The sequence below is a fragment of the Neovison vison genome, chromosome 6 (genome assembly GCF_020171115.1).
Source record: "Neovison vison isolate M4711 chromosome 6, ASM_NN_V1, whole genome shotgun sequence".
Taxonomy (NCBI): Eukaryota; Metazoa; Chordata; class Mammalia; order Carnivora; family Mustelidae; genus Neogale; species Neogale vison.
The window spans coordinates 65,655,342-65,671,599 of NC_058096.1; the positions used below are offsets into that span (position 1 = coordinate 65,655,342).

Here is a 16,258-nt window from a genome sequence, read left to right on the forward strand (position 1 = left end):
CAACTAAAGTATCTAAAACAAAACAAAACAATAAACAAAATATCTACAATAACAGTTTTTGAGATACTCTATAATTTAAGTATCTCCTAGAACAAAGCAAAAGATTTGTAGAGCTATAAAAATAATCAATACTGAAAGAGGTAAAATTCACAATGTCTAGCATCCAAACAAAGATTATTAATCATGCAAAGATCAAGAAAATACAATCAGTAGGAGGAAGAATAATTAGTGAAAAGCAACCCAGAAAAGAACATTAAGACAATTATTATAACTACATTCCATACATTCAAAAAGTTAGAGACACAGAAAATAAAAGAGGAAGACTCAAATTAAATTTGTAGAAATGAAAAATAAAATACATGACAACATCATATAGGCCAGAAAGGGATAAATTAAAGTATATATTGTAAACTTCTTATATTATGTGTGAAATAGCATAAGATCACTTTAAGATACACTATGATAGATAAATATATATGCTATAAACCCTTAAGCAACCACTAACATAACAAAATAAAGAATTATAATTAATAAAGCAACAGAGGACATAAAATCAAGTCAAGAAGAAACTTGATTAGTCCAAAAGAAAGTAGGAAACCAGGAGAACAAATAACAGGCAGGACAAATAGAAAACAAACAGCAAATCTAACTACTTTAATCTCAAATTAAATGTAAATGGTGTAAGCAGCACAGTGAGGATGAATAAAAAAGCAAGCCCCAACCATATGCTGCCTATAAAAAGTGCACTTTAAATATAAAGACAATATATTGGGGCACCTGGGTGTCTCAGGTGGTTAAGCGACTGCCTCTATCTGGGGTCATGATCCCAGAGTTCTGGGATAGAGTCCCACGTTGGGCTCCACCTGCTCTGTGGGGATCCCACTTCTCCCTCTGCTTCTGCTTGGGTTCTCTCTCTTTCTGTCTAATAAATGAATAAAAATGAAGAAAATCTTAAAAAAAGATAATATAGTAAATAAGTTAAAAGTGAAAGGATGAAAAGAATGAAACTATGCTAAGAGTAGCCAAAGGAAAAATGAGATTAACTACTTTAAAATCAAACAAAATAAATTTCAGACCAAAGAATATTAACCAGGGATCAAGAAGGTCATTTTATAAAGGGGACAATTCATCAAGAGGAAAGAAGTGTCTTAAACATTTATGAACCTAATACTAGTGCTTTAAAATAAATGAAGTTAAAACTGATAAAACTGTACAAAGAAGTAGATGAATCCAGAATTATAGTCAGAAATTTTAACACTCCTCTCTCAATAATTGCTAAATCATGTATGCAAAAAATCAGTATGGATATAGAAAATTTAAATAATACTATTAATTACTTGACCTGACATTCATAGAACACCCAACAGTAGCAGAATACACATTCTTCTCAAATGCACAGAGAACTCTTTTAGGTCATAGACTCAATAAAATTCAATAGGATTCAAGTCATACAACCGATGTTCTGACCACAGAAAAATTAAATTAGCAATCAATAATAAAAAGATCCTTGGAAAGTCCCCAACTATTTGGAAGCTAACAACACCTTTCTGTAATAACTGGCAGATTAGGGGCTCCCAGGTTGTTCAATGGGTTAAGCACCCGCCTTCAGCTCAGGTCATGATCCCAGGTCCTGGAATTGAGTCCCCCATTGGGCTAATTGTTCAGTGGGGAGCCTGCTTCCCGCCCCCCGCCCCCGCTTGTGCCCTCTCTCTCTCTCTCAGACAAGTAAATAAATAAAATCTTTAAAAAAAAATAATTGGCAAATTTAAGAAGAAATCAAAAGAGAAATTGAGAAGTATTTTGAACCTAATGAAAATGAAAACAACATTATCAGAATTTGTAGATGCCATTAATGCAGTACTTAAAGGAACACTTATAGCACTAAATGTATCTATTAGAAAAAAAGGTCTCGGGGTGCCTGGATGGCTCAGTGGGTTAAAGCCTCTGCCTTCGGCTCAGGTCATGATCCCAGGGTCCTGGGATTGAGCCCTGCATGGGGCTCTCTGCTCAGTGGGAAGCCTGCTTCCTACCCTTTCTCTGTCTCTCTGCCTACTTGTGATCTCTGTCTGTGAAATGAATAAATAAAATCTTTGAAAAGAAGGAAAAAATAAAAAAGAAAAAAGGTCTCATATCAGTGATCTCAGCTTCTACCTTACAAACCTAGAAATGAAAGAACAAGGCAAACATAAAGCAGACTAAAGAAAGTAATAAAGACTGAGGCAGGAACCAATGAACTAGAAAAGAAGAAAACAATAGAGAGAATCAAATAAAGCAAAGGCTGGTTCTCAGAAAACCAATAGAATGGACTAAGCTTTAGCTATATTAATCAGTTAAAAAAAGAAGAAAAGACAAATTATCAATATCAGGAATACGGAGTTGACATTCCCACATATTCTACAGGTATTCAGGATAAAAGTAGGTCTTTTTATAGTTCATAAGTGTGATGACTGAGTATTCACAATGTTTTGTGACAAGTCAAACCTTGTTATGAGTACAACATATTACGTCTGAAGTGGGAAAAAAAAGGATAAAAATAGATTATTATGAACAATAATAACTTCGTGTCAATATATTCCATGACATAGATAAAATGGACAAACTCCTTGAAAGACATAAATTACCACAGATCACAAAAGAGTAGATAACCTAAAAAGTCTAATATCTATTTAAAAGCTGAAATTATACTTAAAAACCCTCCCACACAAAAATTTCAGGCCTACATAGCTAAAACAAATAATACTAACTCTCTAGAAATTAGTATTTGTACTAATTTTTAGATGAGAAATAATCTTAATTCTACACAAAGTTTTCCCAAGAAGTTGAAGGGAGTACTTCCCAACTCATTCTATGAGGCCAGTATTACCCTAATCCCAAACCCAAAGATATTACCAGAAACAAAACTATAGACTAATATCTCCCACGTATATCGAAGCAAAAAAAAAAAAAAAAAAAAAAAACTAAACAAAATTTCAGCAAACTGAATTCAATGGCATAAAAAAGGATAACACAACATGACCAAGTAGGGTGGGTTCATCCTAAAATTGCAGAATTGGTCTAATGTTCAAAAATCAGGGGCGCCTGGGTGGCTCAGTGGGTTGAAGCCTCTACCTTCGGCTCGGGTCGTGATCTCGGGGTCCTGGGATCGAGCCCCGCATGGGCTCTCTGCTCGGCGGGGAGCCTGCTTCCTCCTCTCTCTCTCTGCCTGCCTCTCTGCCTACTTGTGATCTGTCAAATAAATAAATAAAATCTTTAAAAAAAAAAAATCAAAGAGTAGGGGCTCCTGGGTGGCTCAGTTGTTAAGGGTCTGCCTTCAGCTCAGATCATGATCCCAGGGTCCTGGGACAGAGCCTCACATCTAGTTCCCTGCTTGGCAGGAGGTCTACTTCTCCCTCTCCCACTCCCCCTGCTTTTGTTCCCTCTCTTGCTATGTCTGTCTCTGTCAAATAAATAAATAAAACCATTATTTTAAAAAAATCAAACAGTAATTCACCATATAAACAAATCAAAGGAGAAAAACCACACAATGCCATAGGTGCAAATGCTACATTCAGCAAAATCTAATATTTATTCCTAAGAAAAATTTTTGGCAAGCTAGGGACATGAGAGAACTTCTTCAACATGATAAAAGATATTTACAAAATACTGACAACTAACATCATATTCAGTGGTGAAAGACTGAATGTTTTCCCAGTAAAATCAGAACAAGATGGGGGGTGTCTTCTGTCACTACTTCTATGCAACATTATATGTAGATAGAAAAACTCTAAACATAATTTCAACAAATTAAACAATATATAAAAAGGATACTACAACATGACCAAAGGGGATTCATCCCAAGAGGGATTCCACCCTTCAAATTCAATAAATGTAATTCAAAATATTAGTCAACTAAAAAAGAAAAACCAGATGAAACCAGAAGAAAAATGGTCTTTTTTGTAAATAATGCGATCATCTCTGTAGAAATTCCAGTATAATATACAAAAAAAATCCTACAAAAACTAATGAGTTTGGAGAGATACAAGATACAACATCAGTATATAAAACAGAGTTGAATTCTATGTACTGGCAATGAAATTGAAATTTTAAGATAGCATCAAAAAATATGAAAGACTTAAGGATAAATGTGACGAAAGATGTGAAAGGTATTAAACTGAAAATGACAAAATGTTGCTAAAAGAAATTCAAGAGACCTAAATGAATAGAATTGTAAACTTTGTTCATGGGTCAGAAGACTCAAAATTATGTCAACTCTCCCCAAATTGATCGGTGTGTTCAATGCATTTCTAACAAAAATCACATGTTTTTCTTTTCCCAGAAACTGACACTGAAAATCATAATGAAATGCAAAGGACCTAGAATTCCTAAAAACAATTTTGGAAAAGAATACCATATGATTTCGATAATTACCATAAGACTACCTTCATTAAAACAGTGCAATATAAGCATAAAGATGGATAGATTAATGGAATATAATGGAATAGGAGCACCTGGCTGGCTCAGTCAGTGGAACATGTGACTCTTCATCTCAGGGTCATGAGTTTGAGTAGATTTTACTTAATAAAAAAAAATTTTAATGATTCCAAAGATAAAGTCATGTAAATATGACTTTTGACAAGGGCACAAATGCAATTGAGCAGAGAAAGGATAGTCTTTTCAATATATAGTGCTTGAACAACTAGATAGTCTGTCAAAAAAAATAAAAACTTCATCTTAACATGTACAAAAATTAACTCAAAATGAATGAAAAGTCTAAACGTAAAACTTAAATCTATAAAATGTCTAAAAGAAAATATAGAAGGAAACTTTTTGAAGTGGACTCCAAAAATTAAAATTGCTCTTAGAAAAACACTATTTAGAAAATGGAAAAGCACTAAAACCAGATAAAGTCACCACAAAAAATTTTGAATTATAGGCCAACATCTCTCGTGAATATAGATGCAAAAATCTCAACAATATATTAGCAAATTGAACCCAACAATTAATTTTAAAAAATCATATTCCACAATCAATTGGGATTTATTCCCAGGATGCAAGTATGGCTCACTATCCACAAAACAATTAACACAATACGTCACATCAGTAAGAGAAAGGATAAAAACATATGATCATTTCAACAGGTCCAGAAAATGCATTTGACAAAGTACAACAACCATTCATGATAAAACCCTCTGCAAAGTAGGTCTAGAGAGAATATACCTCAACACAATAAAGGCCTTGTATGAGAAAAAAACACAGCCAAATTCATACTCGATTGGGAGCAACTGAGAGTTTTTCCTTTATGATCAGGAATAAGACAAGGATGTCAACTCTCACCACATTTATTTAACATAGTACTGGAAGTCCTAGGCACAGCAATTAGAAAACATAAAGAAATAAAAGGCATCCAAATTGGTCAGGAACAAGCACTCTCACAAATTTGCAGATGACATGATACTATATATAGAAAATCCTAAAGACTCCACCAAAAAAAACTACTAGAACAGATAAATGAATTCAGTAAAGCTGCAGGATACAAAACCAAAGTATAGAAATCAGTTGTATTCCTATACGTTCCTAATGAAGCAGCGAAAAGTGAAATTAGGAAAACAATCCCGTTTATAATTATACCCAAAACAATTAAGATAGCTAAGAACAAATTTAACCAAAGAGGAGAAAGACCTGCACTCTGAAAACTATAAAACACTGACGAAAGAAATTCAAGATGATGTTAAGAAAGGGCAAGACATTGGGCGCCTGGGTGGCTCAGTTGGTTGGGCATCTGCCTTCGGCTCAGGTCACGATCCCAGAGTCCTGGCATTGAGCCCCACATTGGGCTCCATGCCCAACGGGGAGTCTGCTTCTCTCTCTCCCACTCCCCCTGCTTGTGTTCCCTCTCTCCCTGTGTTTCTAAAAAGGAAAAAAAAAAAAAAAAAAGAAGGCATGTACAAAGTGGAAGATGCTCCGGCTTAATCAGAGTCAAGAATATAACTCCAGTACCCTAATGTGTTATTAAAAAAAAAAAAAAGAAGAAGAAGAAGAAAAAAAAAGAAATGGCAAGACATTTCTTCAAGACATTCCAATCAACTCATGGATTGGAAAAACAGATTATCATTAAAATGTCTATACTACCTAAAGCAATCTACAGATTTAATGCAATCCTATCAAAACAAAAAGCAATTTCACAGAACTAGAACAAACAATCCTGGGGTGCCTGACTGGCTCAGTCTTGATCTCAGGGTGATGAGTTTGAGCCACATTTTAAAAAGGAGTAGAATAAAATAAATAAATAAATAAATAAATAAATAAATAATAAAAATAAAAAGGAGTAGAATAAATAATCCTAAAATTCGTATAGAACCTCCAAAGACCTTGAGTAGCCAAAACAACCTTGAAAAAGAAAAACTGGGTTATCACAATTCCAGATTTCAAGTATTGTAAAGTAGTAATTAAAATTGTATAGTACTGGTATTAAAATAGACACACAGATCAATGGGATAGAACAGAAAACCCAGAAATAAGCCCACAGTTCTATGATCGATTAATTTTCAACAAAGGAGGAATGAATGCACAATGGGAAAAAGACAGTCTCTTTGACAAATGGCATTGGGAAAAATGTTCAGCTATATGCAAAAGAATGAAACTGAACCACTTTCTTCCACCATATGCAATAATAAACTCAAAAAGATTAAAGACTTAAACATGAGACCTAAAACCATAAAAATCCTTGAAGAGAGCATAGGCATAATCTCTCCAACATTGGCTAGAGCAACTTTTTTCTAGATATGTCTCCTGAGCAAGAGAAGCAGAAGCAAAAATAAGCTATTGAAACTATGTCAAAATAAAAAGCTTCTACATAGCAAATGAAATAATCAACAAAACTAAAAGACAGCCTACAGAAAGGCAGAAGACATTTGCAAATGACATGTCCAATACAGGGTTAGTATCCAAAATATACAAAGAACTTGTACAACTCAATACCCAAAGAATAACAAGAGACCTAAATGAATAGAATTGTAAGCTTTGTTCATGAGCCAGAAAAACAAACCAATTAAAAAATGGGCGGGATGGGGCACCTGGGTGGCTCAGCTGGTTAAGCCACTGCCTTTGGCTCAGGTCATGGTCCCAGAGTCCTGGGATCGAGTCCCACATGGGGCTTCCTCTGCTCTGCGGGGAGCCTGCTTCTCCTTCTCCCTCAGCCTTTCCCCCTCCTTGTGCTCTCTCTCTCTCTGTCAAATAAATAAATAAAATCTTTAAAAAAAAAAAATGGGCAGGGGCGCCTGGGTGGCTCAGTGGGTTAAGCCTCTGCCTTCGGCTCAGGTTATGATCTCAGGGTTCTGGGATCGAGTCCCGCATCGGGCTCTCTGCTTGGCAGGGAGCCTGCTTCCTCCTCTCTCTTTCTCTCTCTCTCTCTCTGCCTGCCTCTCTGCCTACTTGTGATTTCTCTCTGTCAAATAAATAAATAAAATCTTATAAAAAGAAAAAAAATAAAATTAAAAATGGGCAGAAGGTATGAACAGACCTAAAGACACCCAGATGATCAACAGACACATGAAGAAAAGGCTCAGCATCACGCTTCACTGGGAAAACACAAATCAAAACCACAGTGAGATATCACCCCATACCTGTCAGAATGGCTAAAATAAAAAACTCAAGGAACAACAAGTGTTGGCTGGTCAGGATATGGGGAAAAAAGGAATTTTCATGCACTATTGGCGCAGCCACAGTGAAAAACAGTATGGAGATTTCTTTAAAAATTAATAGAACCATCCTAGGACCATGTATATGCATATGCCAAAACTTACCAAATCGTGCACAGCAACATTTGATATACGTGGGAGAAATGTTGTTATAATCTATAAGTGGAGGGTTCCTTTATAAACATGATTGATACTTATAAATTAAAAAAGAATACATGGATACGTTTCAAAATTTTTTTTAATTGCATGGCAAAAACATTTTAAAAAGTTAAAAGGCAAATTTGGGGAAAGCATAAGTCATATTACAGATAAAAGATTAACTTCTTTAATGTAAAAAAACACAAGTCGGGGCGCCTGGGTGGCTCAGTGGGTTAAGCCGCTGCCTTCGGCTCAGGTCATGATCTCAGCGTCCTGGGATCGAGTCCCGCATCGGGCTCTCTGCTCAGCAGAGAGCCTGCTTCCCTCTCTCTCTCTCTGCCTGCCTCTCCACCTACTTGTGATTTCTCTCTGTCAAATAAATAAATAAAATCTTTCAAAAAAAAAAAAAACACAAGTCAGTGAGAAAGTTCAACAAACCAATAGTAAAACAGGAAAAATATATGAAGTAACAACTTGTAGTTAAGAAAATGTAAAGGCATCTTTATTTTATGAGAAGATCCTCATTCTTATAAAATAAATGAAATTCAGGGGCGCCTGGGTGGCTCAGTGGGTTAAGCCGCTGCCTTCGGCTCAGGTCATGATCTCAGGGTCCTGGGATCGAGCCCCGCATCGGGCTCTCTGCTCAGCAGGGAGCCTGCTTCCTCCTCTCTCTGACTGCCTCTCTGCCTACTTGTAATCTCTGTCTGTCAAATAAATAAATAGGGGCGCCTGGGTGACTCAGTGGGTTAAGCCGCTGCCTTCAGCTTGGGTCATGGTCTCAGGGTCCTTGGATCGAGTCCTGCATCGGGCTCTCTGCTCAGCAGGGGGCCTGCTTCCTCCTCTCTCTCTTTCTGCCTGCCTCTCTGCCTACTTGTGATCTCTATCTGTCAAATAAATAAATAAAATCTTTTTTTAAAATAAATAAATAAATGAAGTCTTTAAAAAAAAATGCACATTACCTCTGACCCAACAATTCTTCCGTAGAGATTTATTCTACAGATATTCCAGCATATGTGTCCACAAAGATATTCAATAAAGTATCATTTGTCATAGCTGAGTCAGAAACTAATTGCCATTGATAAGACCCAAATATACTTGTATGCTTGTAAATGCAAAAAAATATCTCGAAGATAATACATAAAAACTAAAAAGAGTAGTTACTTCTCAAAAGAAAAACTAAATGGCTGAGGGACAAGTGTGAAAAGAAGACTAACTTTTCACTATATATCTATTATTTCCTTTTAAACTATGTAGTATTACATTTATTACTTCTCCACAAACAAAATAAAAAGTCGTATAATTAAAATTTGGAAGTTCTTAGCTATGTTAATGAGAAAAGCATATTTTTAAAAAAATTTAAAATTTAAAAAGATTTAAATTAAAATTTAAAAAGAGAATCAATTGCAAACTCTAAGTAAAACAAAAAGTTTTTTTAAAAAAATAGCATGAAATAGGAGGCAAACTATATGATACGATTTGAGCAAGTTAGGCAGTATAGGAAAGAAGAATCCAGTCATCCTTGATGTTTTTTTCATTCTCTTTTGAGTGGTTTAGAGATGTGGAATTAGGTTATCCACTGAGCACATCACCCTGTATTCTGTAGGAAATAATATTTGCATGAGCATAAACTATACATCATAAACTAATTTATTGATCTCAATCCTTAGAAACGATCAGTAGATAAAATGCGGGAAAATTAAGTATATTAACAGGAAAAAAAGGCAAATGCTATAAACCCTAACATTGTAAATGTAAAGGTAGAGAAGAGAGAAACTGGGTGGTGGCTAGGAGCATTGGGTGGCAATGAGGGGGTAAAGACTAGTTTGAGGGTGCTATTTTTCTCATACTACTTCAGAGTGAATCAAGAGTTACAACCTATATTGATAGAACAAGAATTCAAAGGTTAAGCACAGTATTTAAAATTACAGTGATGGGGCATGTGGCTGGCCTCCATAGGGCATGAGACTGTTGATCTCAGGGTTGTGATTTCAAGCTCCACATTGGGCATGGAGCCTACTTAAAAAAAATTGTAATCATAAACAGTGGAAGAATGGGAAATAATTTAATTAAGAAAGCACATGGAGGGAGAGAACAATGGAGTATCTCAACAAGATGTGTTTCTCATCATTCATAATATGGGGTTAATGAACACCAAATAAAGGAAATAAATCAAGAAAGTGTTGGGGTGCCTGGGATGGGGATGGGGGAGTTAAGGGGGGCTCAGTCAGTTAAGCATCTGCCTTTGGCTCAGGTCATGATCCCGGGAGTCCCAGGATCGAGTCCAAAGATCCACTCCCAAGATTGAGTCCCAGGATCCAGTCCCAGGATCAAGTCTGCATCAGGCTCCCTGCTCAGCAGGGAGTCTGTTTCTCCCTCTGACCTTCCCCCCACTCGTGCTTTCTCTTTCTCTCTCTCTCTCTCTCTCTCAAATAAACAAATAAAATCTTGAAAAAAAAAGTGTTATGAGCACAGAGTTCACAATTATAATACTAACTAACTAAAGAATTAAAAGCAAACTCTTGAAGGTGGTAAGACATGAGTGTGAAGGAGAGGTTTGAGAAATGAAGCAGGAAACATTTACTTTTTGTCCATTTAATACCATTCTGTACCTTTTGAATTTGGTAACAAAATACATGTATTACTTTTATAATAGATATTCTTCATACAATTTCATCATTTTAGATTGTTTGATTTTAGATTTCAGGCACATAAGGAAAATATAATGTATCTATTTTAAAGTTTTATGGTTTGACCATTTATGTTTTCCAGATAAAGCTAAGCCACTTCACAGCCTGCCACACGGTGGTATTTTCCAAAGAAACACTAACCCGCATCCAAAAATAACAGTAAAGCAATTTAAATCTTTACAGCACTGTCATGAAAACATCAAAAGGGGATTCCATTCATAATACATAACAAAACCTCTTAAAATCTTCTTTCTCTGACCTTCTCTCAATATCTCACACCATATGGTAGCTGCTCCCAAATTTCTATCCTCCTTCTCTTGAAACTTCCACAAAACACAACCCACACTGCTCCTGGTCTCCTTTACTCACCACTTTCTCCCCTTTGCTTTGTGGGCCCGTTCTCTTATAAATATCTGCCCATTCAAATATAAATCAAGCTTCGCCTATATCCATTTCAGAACTTGCCACAAGGGTCTTTCTTCTTAGTCTGGGAAAACTAGCATCACTGTAATGTTATTCCTAAAAGAAAATCCAATTCTAATTTCTAGAAGATCTGCCTCGAACAAACATTTGAGACATATTCTGCTGGAATTTTCTCATGAAGTTTTGCATTTCCTCCTGTAGGCATCCTAAAGATAGGAGCTGGGTCTTATACGTTTTTGTATTGGGGTAGACAATGACGTGCTTCACGTGTAGTAACACTTTACCCACCAAATACACATATTACTGTTGAATTGTAATTTGGAATTGAGCTTTTATGGTGAAAGAGAGAGGGGGAGAAGAAGAGGAAGGAAGTTAATGTTTACTGAGTGTCTACTAGGGAGCAGGCACTTAGCCTTTATGGTGACGCTATATCTTTCTACCTTCTTTTCTGGATCAGTAATTCTCAAATTGAAAATAGCCAAATGGAAGAGTACGTGTAGTTTGAAAGAACCCTCCATATCATGCTATTATTCCTGACTCTGTGTATAAGCACACACATAATAAAACATTCACACGACCTGACAGACAGAAACTAAGACACTTCTACAAAGAGTAATGTGTCCAAAATACTGTTTGACCTTCAGTGTTGAGAACGCACTGAGAGGAAGAACCACGGATGGAAACTCTGTGTTTGTGTCTATATGTCGTACGTGTGTATATAATGCATATACACTCAAAGATGCCCACTAGATGGCAAACCCACATTTCAAATGCTAACGATCACTGTGATGCCCCTTCTGGGCATTTTAATAATGCAAGCCAAATTCCTGTAAGGCCAAGATATTATATACAGGTTAAGAAGAATACAAGTTGACTTTGTAGTGATTGTCTTAAAATATTTTCTAGAAATAGAGTCTGAATTTTTAGGTCCACAGTTTCTAAAAGCGGACTTAGTTTCCAGCCAAAATACAGTAATAATGCAGGTATATTAAATTGCCTTATTAGATCATCTGATTTCATAATGAGGCTGCAGTATGAATTAATTGCAGGACTAAAGCAAGTGGCAAGGCCAGGATTTGACCCCAAGTGGTTTAACTCCGGAAGCTAGGCATTAATTGGGATGCATCTCTATCCTTCTCTAGGATGAAAGGAAAAAAGCCAAAGAGGAATGCTAGTGCCTTCCCCCCAGTTTTGCCACCTCCCTCTGCTCCTCCCTCGACTCCCACATCACTGCCAACCTTAGGTGACACTGTCCTGCTCAAAATTCTCCAGTGGCCACCCCTTACAGGATCAGCTCTGAGCCAGCGTAACCTGGATACACCGCCAGTTTCTCCCATACCCAAGCACTGTAATTTGTTTCTATGCCCCAAACACGTTCTGGGCTCACTCACCTCCAAGTCTCTAGAAACGTTATCCTGGCTATCCTGAAAATCCTCACCCCTATTATCTGCAGGAACAAGCAGTCAGCTTTCAGGTCTCCCCCACGATCCCCTCATCAAAGGTGCTTACTCGGACTTTACCAGGAACCAGGCCCTCCCATTTCAATGTTCCCATTATGCCATTTATCTCACGATTTGGCAACTGCCGGTGTGCCTGGCTCTCCCACCACCAGCGTGAGCCCTCCGTGGTTGGTGTCTTTCCAGCCTCGTGTCCTCAGCACCAAACCTCATGTCTGGCGTAGAGAGGACACACAGTGAATTTGACAGCTTGAATAAGGGAATAAATGTTGAGGGTAAACAGTCAGACTGCAGACTCTCTTAAAAATTCCAGCCTTTGGGTCATGGACTATAGAAGGGAGGTAACTCCTCCACTGAATCCCTTGCAGAGGTGTGGATGGGGATGGGGAAACAAGGGGCCAGAGCCAGAGAGACCTGGCAGTGCTGTTCCAGGGGGCCCACAGAGCTCCCTTTCTCTGGCGTTCCAAGAATAGTTCTTGAAAAACATTGAAATTCATGGGAAGAAGTCCCCCCACCTTCTATATCCCACCGTCATCTACAAGCAGGTATTTTTGTAACTCTTCTCCTTGACCCCCTTTGAAATGAGCCTATATTGCTTGATACGAATGCCAGCTAGAGATTCAGATATATTCTGGGACTCCACCAAGAGACATCCTCTGAGATTACTTGGCCCTGAGAGGAACAGGTTTCAAGGCAGGACTTGGGGGTTAACGCTGCTCATTTACTATGTCAGCTACATTAGTCAGGTAGGGCCGCCATCACAAAGCACCACAAACTGGGTGCTTGAAACAACAGACATTTACTAAACAACAGACATTACTCAGGGTCCTGGAGGCTAGAAGTCAAGATCAAAGTGTTGGCAGGGTTGGTTCTTTGGAAGGGATGCGAAGTAAATCTGTTCCATGCTTCTCCCTCATTTCTGGTGGTTCCCTGGCAATCCTTGGCAGTCCTCACATCACTCCAATTGTTGCCCTGTTTTCACTTGGCATTCTCCCTGTGTGCATGTCTGTGACCACATTTCTGCCTTTCAAGTAGGAGACGCCAGTCATATTGGATCAGGGACCCATCTTACGCCAGTCTGTCCACATCTTAACTTAATTAGTTATATCAAAACCATCCTATTTCCAAAGAAAGGTCACCTTCTGAGCTCCTGGTAGTTAGAAGCTCAACATCTGATTTTTGAGGGGACACTATTCATTATATTTTCCAAAGCAAAAATTAGGATCCAGGGGCTCCTGGGTGGCTCAGTGGGTTAAGCCTCTGTTTTCAGCTCAGGTCATGGTCTCAGGGTCCTGGGATTGAGCCCCACATCGGGCTCTCTGCTCAGCAGGGAGCCTGCTCCCCGCCCCACGCCCCGCCTGCCTCTCTGTCTACTTGTGATCTCTCTCTCTCTGTCAAACAAATAAATAAAATCTTTAGGGCGCCTGGGTGGCTCAGTGGGTTAGGCCGCTGCCTTCGGCTCAGGTCATGATCTCAGGGTCCTGGGATCGAGTCCCGCATCAGGCTCTCTGCTCAGCGGGGAGCCTGCTTCCTTCTCTCTCTCTCTCTGTCTGCCTCTCTGCCTACTTGTGGTCTCTCTCTGTCAAATAAATAAATAAATAAAATCTTTAAAAAAAAAATAAAATAAAATCTTTAAACAACAACAAAAAAATTAGGATCCCTCTTTTAGCATATGGTTTGACATTGGGACAGAATGTTTGAAATCAGGACTGTCTGGGAAATGTGGGGACTTAGGGAGCATCGTTTTTAAAAGTAAATCCAGGCAAGTGCATATTAATCTAAAGGGTTTTAAAACATCCCAGGGCGCCTGGGTGGCTCAGTGGGTTAAAGTCTCTGCCTTTGGCTCAGGTTATGATCTCAGGGTCCTGGGATTGAGCCCCACATCGGGCTCTCTGTTCAGCAGGGAGCCTGTTTCCATCTCTCTCTCTGCCTGCTGCTCTGCCTACTTGTCATCTCTCTCTCCTTCTCTCTCTCTCTGTGTCAAATAAATAAATAAAATCTTTTTTAAAAAAATCCCTAAGTAGATATTCAATTGAGGAAGTTCTGCTAAAGACCTAGAATTAGAGCAGACACCTGTGACTGCTATAAATAATCAGATCCCATGGAATCAGAGAGGATTCCCATGCAATCCAATCAATATAAAATGGATAGATGATAGATAGGCAGATACACAAACACACATCTTTGAAAGAGTGCACAAGTTGAGATTTGTGTACATTCTACTAGCTTCTTTCAAGATCAGAATGGAGAATTAACTACTTGTGTATCAAGGACTGAATAAAGCAGAATGTTCCCTGAAAGAAAGATAAGATTTTTCAAAAGTGAATTTTGTTACAAATTGATAACATTTCCCCACCAACAACAACCCCCATGACTTCATAAAAAAAATATATAAATATATAATTTATATTTTATTATATATAAATACATGCATAATAAACAAAGAAATACATTATCCAATTTCCAAATATTCACAATTTTAGGGTTAGAATTATATACTGAGGATAACTTATATCTGTAACCTATTATAACTCCTGTCCTCAAACTAATTTTTGCATATCGTGCTCCCAAGATAGAAATAAAAACAGGTCTGGGGACATCAGAGATGCAAGAAAAGTGTGTTTGGAAAAAAAAAAAAAGAAAAAAAAAACCACCTCGCAGGGCCATAATGGAGCCACTTAAGTTAAAGCCCCAAGTTAGTAAACCAAGACTTAATATCTAATCTAACTGCAGTTCCAAACCCCCAAGGAATGCAACCTTTAACCAATCAACATGGGAACTTCCTGGTCAGCACTAGGAAATGTACTGATAGACCCCTTCCATTCCCCTTAGGAGGGCAACCCTGCCTAAAACAATGGCTTCTTTGCTAATCACTTCCCTTTTTTTTTTTTTTTTTTTTTTTTTTTTTGCTCCCTCTACCTTTAAAAATCTTTCCTTTTAGGCGACTTGAAGGAGGTCCTTTCTATTTGCTAGATGGGGATGCGTCCCGATCCATGAATCATTTAATAAAGTCCATTAGATCTTTACATTTTAATGTTTGAATTTTTGTGACTTACCCAATTTGGTGGCAGTAACAGGATCCAGAGTGAACTCACCTGGCAGCATTCAGGAACAGGAAACACAGGTGTGGCCTTCTGTGGATATGTCTGAGTTTGCTGTCTTTCTCACTGGCTCTAAGGACCCTTGGTGAGTTCCTCTTGGTTGAGCTCTGCTCTATTTGCCTTTGAGCTTTGGATCTAATTGGCTTTCCTTTACAGGGAAGGGCAGCTCAAGCTGGCAGATGGCTCTCCCTGGAGCCCAGGACAGCTGGCAGAAGTGACAGCCAGAAACCAAGCCAGATGTTCAGACCCCAATTCCCCAAGTAGAAAACCCCAAGACCTTCCATAGCTCTGTCCCTGGATTCCATGCTGAGAACTGTTGGTGGCAGCTACAGTTCTCATGCCTTGGAGTTTGCTGGATCCATCCCTTGTGCAGCCCAACATGCCACGGGAATCAGTAGTGGTATGCAGAGGGCCTTCCTGTGGGCAGGGTGCTCTAACATCTCCTGGTTACTGCCAATATATGTTTGTTTGTCTTGTTTTGTATAAATAAAAGGTATTGCTAATGGAATCTCAGAAACCAGAAAGGAGCAAAAGTTGGTGGGCCAGGGTCAAGCATTTAAAGCCTGTTAGAGTACTTACCACCTCATAAAGACTCCCATGATAGGATAATTTGGCCAGAAAACAGGTTGAGTTGATCTGCAAGAAAACCTCATTAAAACCTCATGCAGTGAGGTATGCTATAAAACATTCCACAATTCCCAACCTACAGCTTGTCCCTCTTCTAGGTATTAGTTTGGCTCTGAGAAATCCTAAAGTCTACCTAAAAGAAATGGGCT

General features: G+C 38.1%; 1 pseudogene; it reads left to right on the forward strand.

Annotated features, from left to right (window-relative positions):
- The first annotated feature begins 2,419 nt into the window (after positions 1-2,419).
- LOC122911085 lies at positions 2,420-2,513 on the forward strand (annotated as a pseudogene).
- The last annotated feature ends 13,745 nt before the right edge of the window (positions 2,514-16,258 follow it).